The sequence below is a fragment of the Mytilus galloprovincialis genome, chromosome 7 (assembly GCF_965363235.1).
Source record: "Mytilus galloprovincialis chromosome 7, xbMytGall1.hap1.1, whole genome shotgun sequence".
Lineage (NCBI taxonomy): Eukaryota > Metazoa > Mollusca > Bivalvia > Mytilida > Mytilidae > Mytilus > Mytilus galloprovincialis.
The window spans coordinates 92,225,455-92,249,283 of record NC_134844.1 but is presented as its reverse complement, the minus strand read 5'-3'; the positions used below and the strand labels follow the sequence as shown (position 1 = coordinate 92,249,283).

Here is a 23,829-nt window from a genome sequence, read left to right as displayed (position 1 = left end):
AGAATAGTCAGTTTCACAATAACTTTGAAGACCGGCTTTAATTGCTGATAAAATTGATGCTATTAATTTAGAAAGAAGTTCGTGGAGCACTTGGACTACCCAGCAATATACCGTTGTTTGTAAGGACACTTATGTAGTTTAGGTATCCAATACAGTGATGGAAGATCCAGTTCTTCATCTTTGGTTGAAATTCCAAAGGAACATAGAACAGACCTATGAGTATCCAGAATTTCCTCTTTAGTTAGTGTCGTGGGGGTATATGTTGAGTTCCCAAGTGAATTGTCAACACCTACATTTAATTGCGAGAACCCCTGAGGGTTCACGCATATATATTAATTGATGTTGTTGTCTTTCGGAATACTGGAAATGTCTTTGTCTTTTCGGAAAACATCTGTTCTTTTATGTGGCCACCTGCGTAATAGGTAATTAATTGACCTTATGAATATTATTAGCGTCTTACAGTTGTTATAGAGATAAGTGTTATTCGAGACTGATTGATATTTTACATCAGTAGTTAATTAAGTTATAGTCGCAAATGTTAAACATTGGACATTAGATTATAAGCGAAAAAATTACCGTGAATGGTTAGGCGTTTTTAAGATTTTAAAACAAAACCATTTTAGCAAAATTAGAAAAGAGCTAAGTCCTTTATGCAGTAATTAAGGAATTTTTAAAAATTGTTCCTATTTTAATTAAAATTAAAAAAAAAAAAAATTATCATAATCATTTTATTTAGTTGGTAAAATAATGGAACAACATATTTTTTATCGTTATCAAAATACAAATTGAAATGAAAAGAAAAGAAATTGAAAGAAAAACTAACTGAACCTTAAATAATCGTTGAGATGTGTAAAATGCAGATATGAGATGCTACAACGAAACATTTCATATTTTAATAAACATTCAACTTATTAAATATTTTTAGCGGTATGATGATGATTCTGAAAGAATAATTAAATATTAGGACTTGATGTCTGAGATGACGAATAATAGAAAAGTTGATTATACATAAATTATGCAATAGCAGGAGTGAAATACTAATGCAGGGTAAATAGCGATTGTCTTTTATAGGGACTGAGTGATGATAGATACAGTCAGAGATAAGATAATGAATTTACATTGATATGATTATTATTACGGTTCTATATTTGTATCAAAATATAAATAAGGAAAAAAAAGCATTAAATAGAATAAAAGACAACGCAATGAAATCAGGCAGTTAGTTTTCTCGTATGAATTGTTTTACATTTGTCATTTCGAGGTATTTTGTAGTTTACTATGCGGTATGGGGTTTGTTCATTGTTAAAGGCCATACGGTGAAAATAATTGTTAACTTCTACGTCACTTGGTCTCTGGTAGAGATTTGTATCACTGACAATCATACCAGATCTTCTTATTTTTATATGAAGTAAACAAAAATGAGGTCTGATCTATCCCTCGATGTTTGGATTGAAAACTATTATACAAATGTACTTAAGTTACTAACGGTTTGGGATCGCGAAAATTTATTAGCAATTGTCCAAAGAATTATAATAACAGGAAGAAGAATATTATCTATGCCAGATTATTTTATAAAAATGGAGATGCGTATGTTAATTTTTTATAGGAAAATTTGTGAGTTTTCCAAAGCACGTGTGTTGACTACTCTCTCCAAAAAATATAGTTATAAAATTCATGACATAATCAATTCTTTTGTTTTTGGTATGTGACCCCCCCCCCCAAAAAAAAAAAAATCAGATTTAAAATTGAAGTAGCTGGTGCACAACTTCATGTCCACCGTAAGAAGAATCAGTGCAAGTTTCTGGGAAATCCGTCAATTTGTTTTCAAGGAGTCGCGGCAATCTGTATTCATAAGCGAATTTAGAGGGTCTAGATGACAAAGGCTTAGAGCGTTTCTGGCGACACTATAGGACATAACATAACAAATTAGAATTGTATTCATAAGAGAATTTAGAGGGTCTAGATGACAAAGGCTTAGCGCGTTTCTGGCGACACAATAGGACATAACATAACAAATTAGAATTGTATTCATAAGTGAATTTAGAGGGTCTAGATGACAAAGGCTTAGAGCGTTTCTGGCGACACTATAGGACATAACATAACAAATTAGAATTGTATTCATAAGAGAATTTAGAGGGTCTAGATGACAAAGGCTTAGCGCGTTTCTGGCGACACAATAGGACATAACATAACAAATTAGAATTGTATTCATACGAGAATTTAGAGGGTCTAGATGACAAAGGCTTAGAGCGTTTCTGGCGACACAATAGGACATAACATAACAAATTAGAATTGTATTCATAAGAGAATTTAGAGGGTCTAGATGACAAAGGCTTAGCGCGTTTCTGGCAATAGGACATAACATAACAAATTAGAATTGTATTCATAAGCGAATTTAGAGGGTCTAGATGACAAAGGCTTAGAGCGTTTCTGGCATAGGACATAACATAACAAATTAGAATTGTATTCATAAGCGAATTTAGAGGGTCTAGATGACAAAGGCTTAGAGCGTTTCTGGCATAGGACATAACATAACAAATTAGAATTGTATTCATAAGCGAATTTAGAGGGTCTAGATGACAAAGGCTTAGAGCGTTTCTGGCATAGGACATAACATAACAAATTAGAATTGTATTCATAAGAGAATTTAGAGGGTCTAGATGACAAAGGCTTAGCGCGTTTCTGGCAATAGGACATAACATAACAAATTAGAATTGTATTCATAAGCGAATTTAGAGGGTCTAGATGACAAAGGCTTAGAGCGTTTCTGGCGACACAATAGGACATAACATAACAAATTAGAATTGTATTCATAAGTGAATTTAGAGGGTCTAGATGACAAAGGCTTAGAGCGTTTCTGGCGACACAATAGGACATAACATAACAAATTAGAATTGTATTCATCAGCGAATTTAGAGGGTCTAGATGACAAAGGCTTAGAGCGTTTCTGGCGACACAATAGGACATAACATAACAAATTAGAATTGTATTCATAAGTGAATTTAGAGGGTCTAGATGACAAAGGCTTAGAGCGTTTCTGGTGACACAATAGGACATAACATAACAAATTAGAATTGTATTCATAAGTGAATTTAGAGGGTCTAGATGACAAAGACTTAGAGCGTTTCTGGCGACACAATAGGACATAACATAACAAATTAGAATTGTATTCATAAGTGAATTTAGAGGGTCTAGATGACAAAGGCTTAGAGCGTTTCTGGCAATAGGACATAACATAACAAATTAGAATTGTATTCATAAGTGAATTTAGAGGGTCTAGATGACAAAGACTTAGCGCGTTTCTGGCGACACAATAGGACATAAAATAACAAATTAGAATTGTATTCATAAGTGAATTTAGAGGGTCTAGATGACAAAGGCTTAGAGCGTTTCTGGCAATAGGACATAACATAACAAATTAGAATTGTATTCATAAGTGAATTTAGAGGGTCTAGATGACAAAGGCTTAGAGCGTTTCTGGCGACACAATAGGACATAACATAACAAATTAGAATTGTATTCATAAGCGAATTTAGAGGGTCTAGATGACAAAGGCTTAGAGCGTTTCTGGCGACACAATAGGACATAACATAACAAATTAGAATTGTATTCATAAGTGAATTTAGAGGGTCTAGATGACAAAGGCTTAGAGCGTTTCTGGCGACACAATAGGACATAACATAACAAATTAGAATTGTATTCATAAGTGAATTTAGAGCGTCTAGATGACAAAGACTTAGAGCGTTTCTGGCGACACAATAGGACATAACATAACAAATTAGAATTGTATTCATAAGCGAATTTAGAGGGTCTAGATGACAAAGGCTTAGAGCGTTTCTGGCGACACAATAGGACATAACATAACAAATTAGAATTGTATTCATAAGTGAATTTAGAGGGTCTAGATGACAAAGGCTTAGCGCGTTTCTGGCGACATAACATAACAAATTAGAATTGTATTCATAAAAAAAAATCACTATCCGTATTCAACGGACATGCGATTGCAAAATCATGATTTTTAAATTGCGTACTGGACATGAGCTATACTGAATTGGCACTGTTATTTCTGCTTCTCTCTGTCTGTCACACACTTGTATAAAAACAACAAATCAATAACTTCATTATATTTTGGCTAATTTACAAAAGGACAAGTTATGAAATTAAAAAGTGAGATGTGTTTGAACCATGGAAGTAAAACTGGTTTAGGTTTCAAAATGTTCCTACTTTAAATACCTCATTTGAGTTTGTTGCCTGGGGAACTAATAAATTGAGATCAGGCATATCTTGAATATTATAGCCAATGACGAAACCATGGGAGAGAGACAAATTATTTCTTTAACAAGAAAATTATGCCCAACATAGAACATCAGTTTCATTAAGAATCCATGTCAGTTAATCTACATCTTATAAGAGTTATTACATTTTACTATGAGAGACCATGTACTTTTAAATTAGTACAACTGTTATTTGTAAGAAATGTCAAAGAGCTAAACAACCTGGGAAAATATTTATTTTCTGCAGAAAAAGCACGTAATGGTTAATTATATTCAAATGCTTATTTTTAGTTTAATATGTCTATATGTCATACTCCGCTTAATTCTTTCATTGATTTGTATAATTTGTGTATAAATGTTATATTATGCTGTATGTTATCTATTGTCGAGTGACGTCCCATCACTGTTGACAAGCGGGTGATGGTAACTGAAGTTACCACGATCCCAATATGGCGGAGGGGAATCCCCGTAAGATATTTCCCTCTTTGTTTCTTTGTTTTTAAATAAATGTGACTAAAAAAGAAAAGTACGTATACTTCACAGTAGATTCAGACTTTTACAGGATATGAACAAATATATGATCGAGTTGCCTCGGATAAAAATCGACCTTGTGCAAATGAATATCAATACATCTGCTAACATATTTTGGGTTTAAAATAATCTCTATGCCAATTTTGTAACTGTTTTGTAAATTTAGCCATATAAGAACCCTGAAACACAGACCAAAGTTCATCTATTACTGTATGTTCCAAACTTAGTCATCATCTTATACACGTACACGTTCGAATGTCGATTTCTACCCGAAGCAGCTCATTTGACATGATTCTCGGTTCAAAAGAAAATTTCGTCCTCTTATTCGAAATTCATTGAAGAAAGAAGTAAAAGGCTAATGTGTATTTTTCCAGTTATTTATAATTTTTTTTAGATTATAATTTATTTTATCAAAATTCAAGTGTGCGCCCCGGAGTTTTGACGTAAACGTAGCTACGCGCCTGATAAATGTTTCCAAATTTATAATTTATTAAAATGTTTTTGTTTTCCATAATCAATATTTTTGTTATGTTATATATTTGTTATATTTATTATCAATTTTTACAATTATTCTTTGTTTTTGGATTTTTCGTTTTTATTAAATTTTTCTAATATATTTTGTTTTTATTTAATTTTTCTAATATATTTTGTTTTTATTTTACTTTTGATTTAAGATAAAATCATGATTGCCTGTTTACTTCAGGTGTGGATAGGTATCAAGGAGCACATCGTGAGTGGGTATATCCTTGAAGGTTTCTGTAGTGGTGTTTTTAGTTATGTCGGAGGATAATTTGTTCCAGTCTTTAATGGTTTGAAGCTTGATGCAGTCGTTTTGAGATTAAATTTGTCTGTAAATTATACTGTCATCTGTGAAGAGTATGATGTTGCTATTTTGGATGTATTCTGGAAGGTCATTTATGTAAATAAGGAAAAATATAGGTCCTAGCAATGTAACCTGTGGGACACCCGATATGACTGGTATTTTTGAAGATGACAAAGTCATGTTTTCTAAAAGTACTGTTCGAGTTCTGTTTGAAAGAAAGGATTCGACCCAGTTTATGATTTGTTCTGATATGCCAAAGTATTCCATTTTGTATAGTAATCTTTTGTGTGGAGCTTTGTCAAAAGCTTTAGCAAAATCCATGATTATGAGATCTGTTTGTATGTTCTTGTCATTTTTTTTGTGATAATTCATGAATCAGAAAGATAACTTGGACTCACATGATCGTTTTGCCTTAAATCCATGTTGTAATTTATAAAGTGTGTTATTGATTTCTAGATGTTGCATCATGCTGCTTACAAGAATATGTTCAAGTAATTTGCAAGCTATGCATGTTAAGGATATAGGTCTGTAGTTATGTTTATCCCCTTATAAAAGGTGTGACGCGGTTTGCGTGGTTCCAGTCAGATGATACCGTTTGCCTGTTTCTAATGATCCCCCAATTCCAGACCCTCACTCACGGAGGTGGCAAAGTAAAAGATCCTCCTGTTGGGGGAATTGCAGCAATCAGTCAATATTCATTGTCAAATCTAGTGAATCAATGGTTCCGTTTGGCATATCTTTTTATAATACTGATTAATAATATAATAATTAATAATAATAATTTATGTACATGTAATAAACGAAATGAGTGGAGATACACGATTCTGACTGATTTAGCTCGTTTGTTCTCATTTCATTCCATTCGCGTGTTCGTTCCGTGTTCGTTCCGTGTAAGAGGGAACGTTGAGTGGTTTAGTAGCTGTATAGACATTTATGTATAAAGCATTGACAGTTTTTCAAAATCATTTTAAGACAAGTCGGATTATTTTTTTTAAGACAAATCACACTTGTTTAAAAGACGAATCGGATCAATGAAACGGTGTGCCGGGTCGTACGTACTGGGTGTTGCTAAACGGCGGAAACGGAAAACGGAACGGAATACGGAACGGAAAACGGAAACAGAAAGAATTAACATCTTTTCTTTTTGGTTATTTTATCTACATAGTCATGTTTTATATAGTATACACATGTTCAAAAGGAAAAAAAAACAGAGGAATGAATTTAAAATAAAAGATTTTAAAGCAAAAAGTATTGAAATAATTACCAGATGATGAGACTACAGTATGTTTTTGAAATATTTGATAAGGTCATGTGTAATCGTTCGTGCGATTCAGGATAGTCTGTTCGACTTTTATTTTTTTATAAGTTTGATCAATGTCAATAGCAACCCAACAACACAAAAAAAAATTCTATAGGCCTTTTAATAAATAAGCCTAATAAATCCTTTGCATCTTTTTTTGTGCTTCTTTTTTAATTGCCTTGATTCAAGATTAGTGATGTGGTGTATCTTGTTGCGTTGTTCATACAGCATTGTCCTGTTTCTTTTATGTTTTCTTTCCAGCATTATACAAGAAAAGATACAACGAAAATCACCAGTGCAGAACAACCCAGCTCAAGGTAGCAGCCACTTACAGAACAAAATGCAACATGTAAACTAAAGGCTGAGCAACATGAACCCAACCAAAAACTTGGGGTGATCTCAGCTGCTCCGGAAGGGTAAATAGATCCAGCTCCATATGTGACACCCGTTAACATAGACATGTATTCATATACATTCACACAAAAGGAATATTGAAATTTGAAAAGAACTTTTATTACATCGCGATGACCTTGGGGTCATTTCGATGTATTGCCATCGCCTAAATTTCCATTAATGCATAAATTATGCAAATTAGTTTTGGGATTTTAACTGATGTATAAACATGATAACTACGCGAACATAAACTAGTGCAAAATAACATTCCTTATCGTTTGATATAAATACATCTCTTCAATGAATACTGATACAAATATTTTTGTTAATTAATGATATGCATTATATGAATATATACATGTATATAAGTAAAAAATCATTGATTATATCAATGCACACGTACCGATAGTCTGGGAACCTGACAGAATATTCTCAATATCGTAATCGTACCGGTTCGAATAAATATAATTTGCGGAGAAATATGAATGGTAACTCGTATCCAAACTTTTAGGAAAATCGATTTTTTACAGAAAAGTGTCCGCCATGCACTTGCATTGCACTATATTAAGTAGAATAGTAGAATAAAATGATATACAAATGTATGGAAATCATATATATATGTAACTGTTATTTTAATATAATATATAACAACAAATTAGTGTATACTGATTTGTGTCACTGAGTGACTACTGTAACAACATAATAGTTATTACGGCGAAGTTGATTTTCCTGTCATTTATTCGTCATCCACAGACGAACTTTTCTCAGAAAAAAATAAATCTCTGTACATTAATCTCAGGTTCAGGTAAAGAAAAATGTGATTTTTTTTTAGACAAATGCTTTTGACCATCCACAAGAACTTGTGGTCATCCGATGTTCAGTACTTCAGTACTTTTATTTATATTGGTAGTCTTTAGTGATTTTGGTTCTATGTCAAGAAAACTGAAAACTCATTCTGCTCTGTGCTATTAATTTTTATGACGGAAATGATACTTTATTTCACGCTACGCATCTGATCGTTTGGATGTTTCTACTGGCCATACACACGATTTCCCAAGATATCACTGATATCATTTACTAAATAACACCTGACCCGATTTTCCAAGATATATCACTGATAGCATTACTAAATAAGACCTGACCTAGAACAGTTCCTTGAGATCCCCAAGAATCAACGGCATGTTGGACCTGTTTGAGGTTGTTCAATTTACCACGACTATTTGCTTGCGTACGGCCTTCAACAATGAGCAAAACCCATACCACATAGTCAGCTATAAAAGGTCCCGAAATGACAATTTTTAACAATTCAAACGAGAAAACTAACGGCCTTATTTATGTACAAAAGACAGGCAGCCTGCAGTAATTCAGTGGTTGTCGTTTGTTTATGCGTTACATATTTGTTTTTCGATCATTTTTTTTATGCTAAGTGAGCTTTTCTCGTCACTTGGCGTTCGTCGTCCGATTTTGCTTTGTTAACTTTTACAAAACTTCGCAGTCTCTGAAACTACTGGGCCAAATGTTATTGCCGCGTCTTTTAGGGAGTCGCCTGATAGTCTCGGTTAAACTTTGCAACAATTACCATTCCCAATTTGGTGTATCTAGTTTAAAAACTGTATTGGATAACCCTACCTGTCGGCCAAGTTAGCCGACATAGCTAAAATTAAAACACAGGGATAACATGCAAGTGCTGTCTTTTAAAAAACGCTATGAATAACGAAAACCTGATGTGAAAAACATGTTTAATCTGACATCGGACTCGGACTTCTTTTAAAATGAGTTTTACTGTGTGTATTGCTTCATATGCAGTTTATTCTACATTGGCTAGAGGTATAGGGGAGATTGGGACCCCACAAAACATGTTTAACGCCGCTGCATTTTGCGCCTGTCCCAAGTCAGAAACCTCTGGCCTTTGTTAGTCTTTTGTGTGTTTTTTTTTTTTAATTTTTATCTCATTTGTATGTTTTGGAGTTTAGTGTGACGCCCATTTTCACTGAACTAGTACACAATTTTATTTAGGCATCAACCATTTGATTTTCTGGGGGGGGGGGGGGGGCTATGGTTTTTTTTTCTGGAAAAGTCGATAACAATATTTTTCTTTCAATTTTAGCATTACATATAGTGGCAGGGTCCGTGTAACACTTATCAATTCAAAGTTTTAAAAAGTTTTGAAATTTTAGATTTTTGGAATTTTGATCAAAGTTTTAAAATATCAAAATTTGAAATTGTGTTAAAGTTTTGAAATTTTGAAATTTTAACCAAATTATTAAAATATCAAAATTCTAAATATCGTTTATAAATTTGATAGTTTAGAAACTTGATCAAACTTTTAAAATACTAAACATAACGTGCAATTTTGATTATTTCACTTTTTGAAAGTTTAGTTTTTTAAATGTTTGCTTAAAATATCAAAAATGTAAAGGGGCGACAAAAGGGGTACCTGTAAACGCTGATGTAAACACGGCTCTGATAAGAACTATTCTTAGTTATAAATAAATAGCATGACATATATCAAATCATTCTTAATAACAAAATAAATAATGAAAAGAAGAAGTCGGGTTTTTTTTATGAAACAACTTAGACATCACATCCTGAAATTTTAAGGTTGTGCATCTATCAAAAAAATTTATAATTAAACCTATTTAAACCGGAATCAACTTCGTTGATTTAAATCTCTTATATAAGGTTAGCGTTTGAGATAAATAATTCAAAGCTATTGTGTGTTCCCAGTGCCCAACATTTAGAATTATCAGTGAAAAATGACCAACTCGCAGTAAACCATATAGTATTATTCGCCTTTTGACGTTCCTGATGAAGGTAGATACAGAAAAAGCGCTTCCTTCGCATACAACTTAAAACGTTTTCCTTTCTTGTTTATCGATTGGATGATGATAATATATTGCCTTTTATGATTTATTTCAGTTCCAAGAAATGATACGGAAGGAATACTTAATATATAGCGTCGCAATGAAAGTTGTGCTAGGCGTGTTTCAGCTGGCCCCTAGACAAAAAAGTGTACTGGTTCAGTGATTATAGACGTATTTACTAAACTCCAAAATATAACAATGAACTAAAATCAAAATCATACAAGACTTTTGAAAGGTTTTATATGTCTTCATTATGCACACTCTCTCCCTGTTGCATTTATTGCTAATTTATTCCGGAACATTCATGAAATATATGTCACTGGCAACAAAAAAAATCGATAATTTAAAATAGGTTGTTTACATACAAATTATGAAGAAACGTAAGATTCAACTTCCGAGGACTTCACTTTGGTCAAACACGTCTTAATTTCAAATTTCAGTTTCAGCGTTCCGTAGGTGAATTCTTTACTTAAAATTCAGCGTTTTACATTGTACTGGTTTTTCGAGAGCAACATTGGTGTACGGCCAAAAATGGAAAAAAATCCATCATGCAGCTGACAGTGTGGCTTCTCTTTGCACGTTCCATTCTGACTGGATGTACAGGTGTACTTTTAGTTTGCTCAAAGTCGATTGTCGTACGATAACTTAAAAATACACAAATAACAAAATGCAAATACGGGACAATAATCACCTTTAATACAAAAAAATCTATTCCTTTTGTTTACTATTATAAAACAGTGGTTAATTTAGAACCTATAATGGAGCTACGTGTGTGATAACCAGTCCAAACGTTGTCTTTAAGGGAGCAACCATTTAACTTTAAAAGTGGGGTGCGGTTGTTTTGTCGAAGCGCTAACTATTTTATTAAGTATTTCACCGCTATTAATCAACTTGTCTGGTTCAAAATTTAACACTCAAAGGCATGGATAATTTTTCTGTTGTCCTCTGCTGGCACAGAATATTATATCATCAAATTGGGGATCAGAATATTTTAATGTACCATTATCGAAGCCCCTAGTGGTAGTATCAAGTGAAACAACAGTGACTATCTAAATATTGGATTGTCCAGAAGATTATACCATTTATCGCTGATATAAACTTTTGAAAACAATTTTCAACTTTCAAAATGCCGACACCTACAACTGGATAGATGGGTGCTTAATGTAGTACAGCGGCAACTATTACATAAACATGAATGCAAGTTGGGTGCTTAATGTAGTACAGCGGTAACTATTACATAAATATGAATGCTCGTGAAAATAATGTTTATGGTATACGTTTATATATGATAGGAAAGGTTTCAACTTTTACAAAACCAGAGCTATACGTTGGATTTAAAAGTTTACTTTATTTGGCCTTTTCAATTTTATTTGACTTTATTTGCCTTTTTAACTTAATTTGCCGGGTTCGAGTGTCAATGATAAGTCTATTGTAGACGAAACGCGCGTCTGGCGCAAAAACCGGCAAAATCTATATTCTGGTATCCATCTATGATGAGTTGTTGTAGATACCTTGTAACAGTATCTTGGCTCCAATTTGGTGATATTGGATCTTAGTACCGTCTTGATTTCAGCGTAAATAAGATTATATTAAAAACCTCCCACATTGTGGACTAGCACAACCTTAATTAGGACACCATGCATTCAGTATCATGAAGCGCTTTTCTTGATCGACCTTCTTACGGAACGCTTAAAGCTGAATATTTAGGACAAACAACTTACAAAGAACAGATAAAAACGTTTAAGATGATCGTTCATTCTGTACATGAAATGATATATTCTTTAGCCAACATGATTGCAGAAAGTAAGAAGTCGTAAAGCAAAACAGAAAAAAATGAAATAAAAAAAGATAATACATCGTGTATTGGGCCTTTTTATTGCTTAGAGTTTAGTAGAAAATGTATATATACATGCTCAACATAACCATAATATTTGAACTTCTGTGAGTTGTTCAGTTTTTTCTGTTACTCCTGTTTCTTCTCAAATATGGGTACTAGAAAAACCAGCAGGTAAAATGGTCAATATCAGAGCCGTACGTCAGGTTTTTAAATAAATTATCTTCTTTTAAGAAATATTAATTTTTTCATCCAATTTTTCACCGCTTACAACTGTCCGTTTTATTTCATACATAAACTTTTAAGTATCAGTATGCTTTCAAAGTAATTCATATTGTTTCGTTTCGTTCCGCTTTTATTTCGTTTCGCTTTTTACAGGTATCCCTCTTATTGCCCCTTTTCTATTTTGATATTTTAAGCAAACATTTAAAAAATCAAACTTTCAAAAAGTGAAATAATCAAAATTGCGCGTTAGGTTTAGTATTTTGAAAGTTTGATCAAATTTCTAAACTATCAAATTTCTAAACGATATTTAGAATTTTGATATTTTAATAATTTGGTTAAAATTTCAAAATTTCAAAACTTTAACACAATTTGAAATTTTGATATTTTAAAACTTTGATCAAAATTCCAAAAATCTAAAATTTCAAAACTTTTTAAAACTTTGAATTGATAAGTGTTACACGGACCTGGCAGCTGAGGGTGAAACAAACATTTTTTTTTCTCAGAATCAAAAACAAATTATTTTTTTCTCCAAAAACTGGAAACAAACTTTTTTTTCCAAAAAAAACCATAGCCCCCCCCCCCCCCCAGAAAATCAAATGGTTGCTGCCTTAGGGGCCAGCTGATACCACCTCCGGGTGCAGGATTTTCTCGCTGCATTAAAGAACCATCGGTGGCCTTTGGATGTTGTCTGCTCTGTGGTCGGGTTGTAGTCCAAATAATTATGACGTCTTGAAAGGCTATTATAATTTTTTTCTTTGACGCCTTACATCGACGTCATAATGCTGAAGCCGCCATTTTCGGTTGGACTTTGAGAGCATATTTTGCTCTCAACTTTGAGACCCAATTTAGCCATCAAATTTTTATTGAAGGCTAAAACAAAATGCATATATAAAAATTCTTACCTTTTATGTGTTTGTTTGTGCAAAATATTTCCAATTAATCCCTACATAAATAATAATATAAGGAACAATTCCATCCGAGGCGGGAACATGTCGACTGCAATTTTTAAAACGTTTGTCTGATTTCCTTTAAGGAGATTATAAAATATTTTTTTACACCAAACTCGGTAAAACCCGAATTTCCGGAACCATTGTTTTACATTATCCGGAAATTCAGGTCAATGAAAATGTACCGAGTTTGGTTCAAAAATATATTTTATACACCTAAAAGGAAGCATCTTTAGGAGAAATCAGCTAAACGTTTTAATAAAGCAGTAAATTCCTTCTCAAAGTCCAACTGAATATATGAGTTTGGCGTTATGACGTCGATGTAAGGCGTCAAAGAAAAAAAATATAATAGCCTTTCAAGACGTCATAATTATTTGGACTAGTCGGGTTGTTGCCTCTTTGCCAAATTCCCCGTTTTCATTCTCATGACTTCTTATAAATAGGAGTTATCGACCTTCTGTGACGAATTTTCTCACTCGCATGTTCGCCTGTTATATTGAAATAGAGTGCCCTAATGATAAATAGATAGAAACTTTAAATAGCAAAAATTACCATCAAGACAAGATCTATTGATTTTCATAGTTCTTTATTCAGTTCAGTTTTCCGTTTCCCCCCCTGAATCAACCACTCAGAAGCCGTTTAGCATTCTCAAAATGGACCCAATCAGTGTTTCCCATTGCTTCTAGTTGTTTTAGAAAAGGTTAAGAATCACCTTTAAATCGGCCCAATCGGTGTTTCAAACTGGTCCGATTTGTCTGTCCGAGTTTCTTTAAAGCTGGTCCGAGTTTACTTGGTCCGACTTTTCCTAATACCGTTGTTCAGTGTCTCGTTTCACAGGAGGTTGAAATCCTATCAATGAGGGTCTATAAATATGTCAACTCGACTATCACAGTAGAGCTTCTCTCGTAGAGAGAAGCGACAGGAATGCAACGCGTTTTTCAATTTTTTTTAACTTTTTTGAATCTGGGACTTTTTGATCGGAATAAACGCTATGCGTCAACTAATAAACATATTGTTACTTCAATTAACCACTTAAACTACTTTGCAGGTCACTAATTATTAATTTACAGCTTCTTTTTACGTCCTGACAGAATCCTTGTCATTATTTTTGGCCATGGGAGGAAGTCGAGGAAATTCCAATCAGCAGTGAATATATGTAAATGAGGTATAGTATTTCATTAAACAAACAGTCGAAATAAATCATACAAATTTATCAAGTACTTTCTCATAATTATTCCTAAAGTATTATGATGTCAAACTATTAAAAAATCCGTCCCTTCATTAAATTTAATTGTTCGCTTGGAAGTTCAAGGGAAACAACTCTTCTGTGTAAAAAGTTTACATGCGGGAAATTTAAATTTCACAATAATCTGAAGAATTCTTCTTTCTATTACTGTTTCAAGTGATCATGTCAAAGCAAATAGATACAGTTATATGGTAATACACGTTTTCATCAGTACCTTAAACCTGTAACCTGCCCAATTATATCCTTAATTAGAATTTCTAAGTGAAAACAAAAAAGGGGGAGCACAGACCAAAATAAGAAATTTGTAATTTTTTATTTATGTTCAGTATCAGTTCCAGCAGTGGATAGCTTGATTTGCACTTTTAAAAAAATGAAGGGGTCCTTATGTTAGAAATATTTGTAGAAAGGGGATGTAAACTAAATGATTATTTGGAAAAATATATTAGTACTTTGGAAAAAAATATGCCCAGGTTCTTGAAATTTTATCAATGGATGTGTCAAAAAAAAATTGAAAAGATTTCAACAACTAATGATTTATGGTTTTAGAAAAATAATTAATAATTAATTAAATACATATTACAGATGGTGCAATAATAATCATTCATTTTGGTTAGGACAAATAAAAATATATGGGGTGAGTTTTCAGTTACCCTATACTTTTTAGTCTTAAAATTACTAATTGCCTACCCTACAGATTTTTCTGTCATTTTTCATTAAGCACCGTTAAAGTAAGAATGTTGTTCTTATAGACCCAATGTAAAAAAGGCTTTAAAAATTCTCTTCATGTAACTTTCTTTTTTTAGATGTAACTGAATGCACACATAAATTTTATTTTGCCTTATTTCATTAGTTCATGAAGTCTAATCAAATTTATATTTATGTCTGTTCAATCTTGAAATGATGGATCATTCCTGTTAGTGTATTCTTTAATTTTTTCACACATCAAACTTTATTTGTATAAAAACAATGGCTATTATGTAATAATTACTTGCTTACTGTTGTCTGGAAATTGCTTTCAGATATACTTTTGACTGTTCTGTAATATTTGCAGGTATTTTTTTTTATTCTAGCCCCCACTCCTTATTCTCCATTCTGTAAACCCCACCCACATCTGAGTGGATATGTACTTATGTACTTTCACCTTACCTACTTTTGCTTTTTTATTGACAAATAACCTTAGGTTATGAATTTGCAAGTTAGTCATTTCATCTTATGGAAAAAAAAACATACTTTGAATCAAATAAATTAAGGATACCTCTTGTTTGCATAGAAACAGAATTTCATTTTTTTTATAAACTATTTCTATATATTAATAATAAGGAAGCAATAGTAAAAATATTTGATCTTCTACCCACCTACCCTATTATTTGGTATGTAGCAGTAAACTCAATTTTTGGTCTAAATACTTGGCAGTTTTTAGCAGTTTCTTTTGACATACCACCACATGCATGAATGCTTGGTCATAACATAAACAGATATATTGTAGTGTGCTTGCTCGTCAACAATTTTAAATATTGTAGGACGACTGTCTTCCATAATAATCTGTAATAGACTAGTGATAAGAAGATGGGCCTGTGTCCATGATCATTCAAAACTTTTTAACTAATCACCAGATTAGATTTTTATTGGGTATTCTGTTTACTAGTTTAAATTACCAGTTTATAAATATAATTAACAGCTGGAAGTATACAAGATATCTTTCGGGTAAACTCAACTCAAACCAATGTATTAGATTAAATAATCTGCCTTTTGACCACAATTGTAGCTTAGTTCTCGTATGAAGCATGCATGCAACAATTCTTGTGAACTATACAAATAGTCAAAACATACAATATTTCTGCGACCTTGTTAGAAGACCAAACCTTTGAATTACTTACCAGATTATATTTATTCACCAAGATATAAAGCATAATATAAATAAAATGTTGACATATGTCTATGACCATGTATGCAGAATGACTTTCATAAAGTATCACACCATTCATGTAACAATATATGGTGTACACTACAAATCAAGGGTTGACCTATCAGTGGCAGATCTAGAACTTTTCATAAGGGGGGGGGGGGGGGGGGGGGGGCCCGCTCCAGTCATGCTTCAGTGATTCCCTATATAATCAACCAAATTTTTCCCACGAAAGGGGGGGCCCCCCTGGATCCGCCTATGCCTATGACCTTGTATATAGACCAACTTTTTAATTATGAGGCTTTCTATACCAATATCAAAATAGAATAAGATTTGAAAGCCTATAAATATAAATAGCACCACTGGTATAAGAGTCAATGCAAATTATCTACATGTCTCTCATTAATAGCATACCACAAAAATAATCTTGAGAGTATAATCTGTAAGTTTTTTAAACCAAAACCAATATGAATCTCCTGCAACTCTGTTACAAGCAAGATTTAGAAAAGGCCACTATTGAAAATGGACCAAATCTTAAATTCTGTAGTCTCAACACTGAAAATGGTCAACAGACAGACTGACCACTGCAATAACCAGAGAACCTGTTATTTTCAATTCAAATAGAGGACACACTTAATTGAATTATTAATCTCTGTATGGAATAAGCTTATATGCAAAGGGTCTGTAAGCAGAAAAAAAATGAAATACATATCTATCCATGTTTATGTAAGTTTCCTTTCTACATTCAAGTTTGATTGTCCCTTTCAAGTCGGTTTTACCTTTCTTTTATCATTATAAAATTATGTACTTAATATCAATTGAAAACTGCATGAAACTGAAAAAAATAACTCTATTTTCATCATGTTGGTTGATGGCGTCATGGGGTATAATTTTAACAGAAACTTAACTCTGTGGTGAAGGCTGAAGGCTGTACTTTGACCTATAATTATCAACTTTTTATATATTGTGACTTTGATGGAGCGTTGTCTCATTGGCACTCATACCACATCTTCTTATTTATACGATTAGATGTTCTAAATACGATTCTGATCAGTCTATAGAAGGGAAGATTTTTAAAGCAACTTATGTGGATAGCAATATGTCAGTCAAAATGGTTGTCTGTTTTCAATTACAAACTACACTACAATTACACTACAGTGGAAGGAAATTACAGTAGCAGTTAAATTAAGGGTTACCAGCAATCAAACAATAAGTAATTGATGGATGGATGGATGGATGGTTGTTTAACGTCCAGTGGCAAGTCAGATGCATATTCAGGATGAGAACATGATAATGATTAATGAATATTAACCCTGCTTTGTACTCGACCGACACACTGACCTGGATTTTTAACATGCTAGCTCACAAGGTAACAGTTCGCAGGAATATATGTCACTTACCCAGACACATTATTCTGACTGAACAGTCCGGGCCGAACAGTCTTTGCTCTAACTCCTTATTGCCGCGTGCTTGGCGAAGAAGCAGCAAATACCAATTTTCAAGTCTTTGGTTTGACCCCGCCGAGGGTGGAACCCACAACCTACCGCACTCGAGGCGACCACACTAACCATTACATCACCGAGGCGGTGTAAAGAATTGAATATAAATCTTCTCATTCTAAAGGTCAAATACAAAAGCTTGAAATGAAATTGGAAGCAATTTTTTTTTATTTAGAATATCAATAAACTGCATGTCCCACTTGTTTCTATAGATGTCCCAGTGTTCATGTGATGAAATATTGAAACGTCTCACTGAAATAATAAGAAAACTATATATTGTCAAATGAATAATTAGAAAAAAAATTGTAAAACTGTTTGCTTTTATCATTTAAAACTATAACAGCTACGTATGATGAATAATGCAGATCCGGAAATTTATAATTAATTTACTGTGTGGACACAGACATGCATGGATAGTATCCAGCATTCAAGACCAATACTGGTCTGGACCTGCGTCACTGCATATATTTGCTCTACAGAAAATCTAAAACAATTCCTTCAATAGAAACCAAAAAATTTTGTCTAAAAATTTTCCTTGTACAATAAGTGGCTAAATTTCAAACTTTCGGCAAACAGGAAGTGGCTGCACCACAGATCTTTAAATTTCTTACACCCTACAACTCAACATAGTCAAGCTCTGTTCCAAATATAAAATCATTCCCTTTCATAGAAGCCAAGCAAACTTTGACGAAAAATTTTCCTTGTACATTGAGCAGCTAAATTTCAAACTATCGGCAAACAGGAAGTGGCTGCACCGCAAATCTAAAAATTGCTTACACACTACAACTCAACATGATCAAGCTCTGGACCAAATATAAAATCATTCCCTTTCATAGAAGCCAAGAAATCTTTGACTAAAGTTGATATGCAAGTCTTTCGGACGGACGGAATGACGGACGGAGTCGAGCGGTTACTAGACCTGCTTTCACCGTTGGTGACGCAGGTAAAAAAAACACCCCTTTTAATCCAAATAATTACATTACAGTACTAGTATATTTCAACATATAAATCTGTTATTTTGATTGGCTAACAACAATCTCACGTCATTCTTCATAGCACAATGATATGTAACACCCATGATAGCACATGCTTTATATGTACAGGTAAATATATACAAAAAAATGATAGAGATTGTTTTTTCCTTCATCCTAGCAAAAATATGTAATTATAAGAATTGAATGGTCTTTGAGCAATATAATAGGCTTGTCAAACCGTTGATCGTGCACGCAATCTAAGAATGGCTTCATACAAAATGTATAGCTTTGTCATCATGTCTCAATTGTTTTTTTTTTAATGTTTTTATCACTATTTTTTTTTTAAAGGTGACTTTTTCAATAAAAGTTTGATGAAAGTATTCAAATATAAATAAGATGTGGTATGCGTGCCAATGAGACACTTCTCCATCCAAATCACAATGTATAAAAAGTTAACATGCAAAAAAATACATGAACAAGATCACTTTTATCTAGTTAAATTGTTACCTGTTGCTTTAAACTATTTTTTTCAGCCAAGGATGTTTCCATTTGTCTTCCAGAATATGACATGATTCTTCCATGTTCAGTCTTCTTTGCTTTACATCCTCTATTTGTCTGTTTTTTTCTCTTTCAATTTCTGACATTTTCACACTATACTCTTCCCTAAAATTAATGAGTTCATAGTCCCAAGCACTTTTACTGGTTTTTAGAGAAGTTTTATAGCTTGTTCTTTTTTCACGAAGAGCAGACTGAAGCTCATTGACTCTTTATTTCTTTATTTTGTTTTAATTCATTCATTAAATCATTCTGATTTGCCATTTCTTTCTTCAGTATGGATTCTATATTAGCAAGCTTTTGTTTGTAATCTGCTCCCATCTTTTCTTTGTCCTCATTCATTTCTTCAGTCAATGTCTGTATTTCAGTCTGTCTTTGAGTCAGTATATTTTCCAGGTAATTTAGTAGCCCAGCTCAAAATCTAGGGGCCATGTGCGACTGGGCCTTTTGCTAGATTTTATCCCTGTTTTCCATTCTACTAATAATGATTCCAATATCAGCTCTTGAAGGTGTGATAGACATGTTTGTTTGGACAGAACATTCCATTCTTGAAATGCTTGAACTTTTTTGCTGCTGTTGGTGGTGTTGCTATGGAAAGAATCAATAAATGTCCAGTGCTCCTGTGCTCCTGTAATGAAATAAACAAATATTTCACTGAAATAATAAAAGTACTACAATGTATTGACTGTAAAATGCAATTCTTAATGATGTAAAACTTAATGTCCTGAAAGTTGGACGTGTGTACCTTACAATCATTCCAAACGACAAATATAAAAGATCTATTCTTATTAGCTTATTATTATTACCATAGAAATGGCAAAAAACTCGAAAATTTTCAAAATTCTACAAATTTTATGAAACTTTATAGACAGTTGATTTAGCATATAAAGATATGTTTTTTGACTTTTGGAAATTTCAAAATGGCTGCCGTTGTCATGGAAACGGCCAGATGGCCTGGCAATGGGGGAACGGGGTGACATCTGCTATTGCTCGCAATGGCAAGTCTAGTTCTTATTGTATCTGGAATATTGACTTTACCACGAAAAAATCATTTATTGGTCATCAGTTTTTCCTGTTTTGTATGTGTTGGTTTTCCTTTTAAATTGTTTTACACTGGCAATGCCTTGGCCATTATAGCTTGCTCTTTGGAGTGAGTCAATACCTGTGTCATAAATTACATAACTATTACATTGTCTTATTGGCACTTATATCAAATATCATTTTGTCTTATGCTCTAGATTTTTTTTTTGCCTAACTAATATTTCGATTTGAGTCACTGATAAGTGTTGATTACACAAAACAGGTGTCTGGTTAACATTAAAAGCCTGGTACGTTTGATATTATTTAAAACATTGAATTTATTGACTAAACATTAAACAGTCAGGGGTACTACTTAAACAAGTGATTTCAGGATCACCTATTAAAGTGATTGCGCTATTGAAAAATGAAAAATGTTTATAAAATTAGAAACACTTTTTAAAATCACTTGCATAAGTGATTTGAGATGTAAACATTAAATCACTTATTATAACATTTTCTCAATAATTTACCCACAATCTAGATTTACATAGGGTTAAAAAAAACTATTCTATTGAAAATACAACTGAATACATGCAAAAATGCTCTTTTGCTAAATTATTTTGTCAGTTTTTAAAATTTATTTGGATTATGCTTAAACTGGGATAATTTGTAGATACGGTCAAAACCTTGAAGTAAATCATACTAATTATAAAGAAAACAAAGCAGATTACATAAATGTGTTGACCTTTATGTTATTGGTAGAGTAGTAAACTCTAGAAATATAGTATATAGAAGACAGAAATAGTCCCAAGGGTTCTTTTAAAAGCTTCAGCGCACTAACTTGCTGCCCAAGCGCACTGATAAAATTGATATATCAAGATAAAGAGATAATTGATCTATGTAGACAAATTTCAGAAAAAATTGCCATTTCATGGAAAATTAGTGAAATCAGCATTTGAAGATCAAAGAAAACACCAAAATCACTTAAATAGGTGATTACTGAAATTTGAAAATCACTGAAATAAGTGATAATGAAATCACTTGTTTGAGTCATACCCCTGACTGTTAAATCTGGGGCATTTTTGATTTTCTATTTTAGTTACTGATTAATATATATATATACTTAACTGAAAAAAAATCCAGTTAACATCCTGTGTTCTTGTGATGAAAATATTTCACTTCTTCCTGTAATAGTTAGTTATGAAAATAATTATGTTATACATATTTTATAGTTTTTGGATAGTTTTTCAGTGTACTGTAAATGATACCAAGGTTTTTGTTGACATCCCTGGACGTTGTCTTGTGAGGTTGTCCATGGGTTTTCAAACAATACTGATTTTTATAGTTCGTTCGTATGTTGTACTGTTACCACTGTCTCAAGTTAGGGGAGGGTTAGGATGCCGCTAACATGGTTAAGCCGCCACATTATGTATGTTTGTGCCTGTCCCAAGTTAGGAGCCTGTAATTCGTTGTTGAGTTACATATTTGTTTTTTGTTAATTTTTTTGTAAATTAATCAGGCCATTATTTTTTGTGTCATTTGGTCTCTGGTGAAGAGTTGTCTCATTGGCAATCACACCACATCCTCTTTTTTATACATACATAAATTTGCAGTGACATCACAACTTATAACTGACCAATCAATGATTAGCATTTTTGCTCGGGCATTTTTGTTATGTAAACAATGTTGAGAGATGAAACTAATAGGAATCCTCTAGACTTTTCATAGACTTCAATGCAAATGAATTTAATTGATATGTATCGACACCAGTTAAATATCACAATTTTACTCTTTTAATGTTGTTAAAGACACTATATAATATCTCCATTTTGATTTTTTTCATACTATATCCATCGGTTAAAAAATAATCAGCAATAAAAATATTCAGTCATTACCTTCAAATAGAGGAAAAATCTAGAGGATTCCTATTGGCATAACCACCTGAAAAATTGAAATGCCAGGATGTCCGGATTTATGTATACGTTATATTTAAATTTTAATATTCTAACTTCAGGCATACTGAATTCGGACCCAAAAAAATAAAAAAAATAAAAAAGTCTGGGATGACATAATGATGGAGAAGGAGACATTAGCCTGACTCAAATATGTGAAGATTTAGATTTACCTGTATATAGGAAAAGATCCAATCCTTGACAATGACAATTACAAGGACTTTCACGAATTGCTGCAAACGTAAAAATAACATTACATGGACAATTTTAAGAATGAATGTTTAAAGATGGTTTTTGTCCAGCTATAATTTTGTTGCAATGGAGATTCAGGATGAATTGCATGGACGAAACGACACAAAGATGTGAAAGCTGATGATGGACAAGAATCGATTTAAATAAATTTTAATGAGGGAGAGCAGCAAGGACACATGTCAGAAGAAATAGAATCTTGTCAACGGGGAATCAGAAGATTAAAGCTGATGATGAGTTTACAGCTTTTGCTGAAAAGGCTCTTTTCAGAGCCAAAAAGATATTTCAAAAAGAATTCAAATTGTTGTGACATCATAAAACTATGGTATAATTGTGGTCAAGGTCGCTTTTAAATAGAACAATTGCTAAAAATAAACCATGGTATAACTAAATAATATCATAGTTTGCTATGGTATAATCTTAAGAAAATGGGATTTGCTCATTGTTGAAGGCTATACGGTGACCTATATTTGGTAATTTCTGTGTCATTTGGTCTCTTGTGAAGAGTTGTCTCATTAGCAATCACACCACATCATCTTTTTTATATTCATGTTGTCTTTGGTATTCATGGTATAAAATCAAGTTCTATCAACAAATATGAAAGAAAAAAATCCCAAAAAGAAGTTGAAAATGACCTCAAACCTTTGATTTGATTTTATAGAACTATAATTTACTGCTTGGTTTTGATTGATATTGTGTAATAAAGAATCAAATAAAAAAAAATATGGCTTAACATACCTTCCTCTAATCACTCATTTTAATCTGTAATGTCCAATAATGTGGCAACTGCAAGTCCCAGTTTTCTTGTGATGAAATATCCAAACATTTTGCTGAACTTAATGTGGCAATGGCAAGTCCCAGTTTTCTTGTGATGAAATATCCAAACATTTTGATGAACTTAATGTGGCAATGGCAAGTCCCAGTTTTCTTGTGATGAAATATCCAAACATTTTGCTGAACTTAATGTGGCAGTGGCAAGTCCCAGTTTTCTTGTGATGAAATATCCAAACATTTTGCTGAACTTGATGTGGCAATGGCAAGTCCCAGTTTTCTTGTGATGAAATATCCAAACATTTTGCTGAACTTGATGTGGCAGTGTCATGTTTGACTTATCTTTAGGTCTTACTTTGCTGTCATTATTGCTGTTTACAGTTTATCTCTATCTATAATAATATTCAAGATAATAACAAAAAACGTAAAAATTTTCTTAAAATTACCAATTATGGGGCAGCAACCCAAC

General features: G+C 32.7%; 1 long non-coding RNA gene across 1 annotated transcript; it reads right to left on the bottom strand.

Moving 5' to 3' along the window:
• Positions 1-17,984: 17,984 nt before the first annotated feature.
• Positions 17,985-23,684, bottom strand: LOC143083990 (uncharacterized). The gene is made up of 5 exons (XR_012980968.1): positions 23,328-23,684; positions 22,514-22,573; positions 21,517-21,573; positions 19,321-19,996; positions 17,985-18,091 (listed from the first exon to the last, which is right to left on the bottom strand). It is a non-coding gene; the product is annotated as an uncharacterized LOC143083990 (long non-coding RNA).
• Between the last annotated feature and the right edge of the window lie 145 nt (positions 23,685-23,829).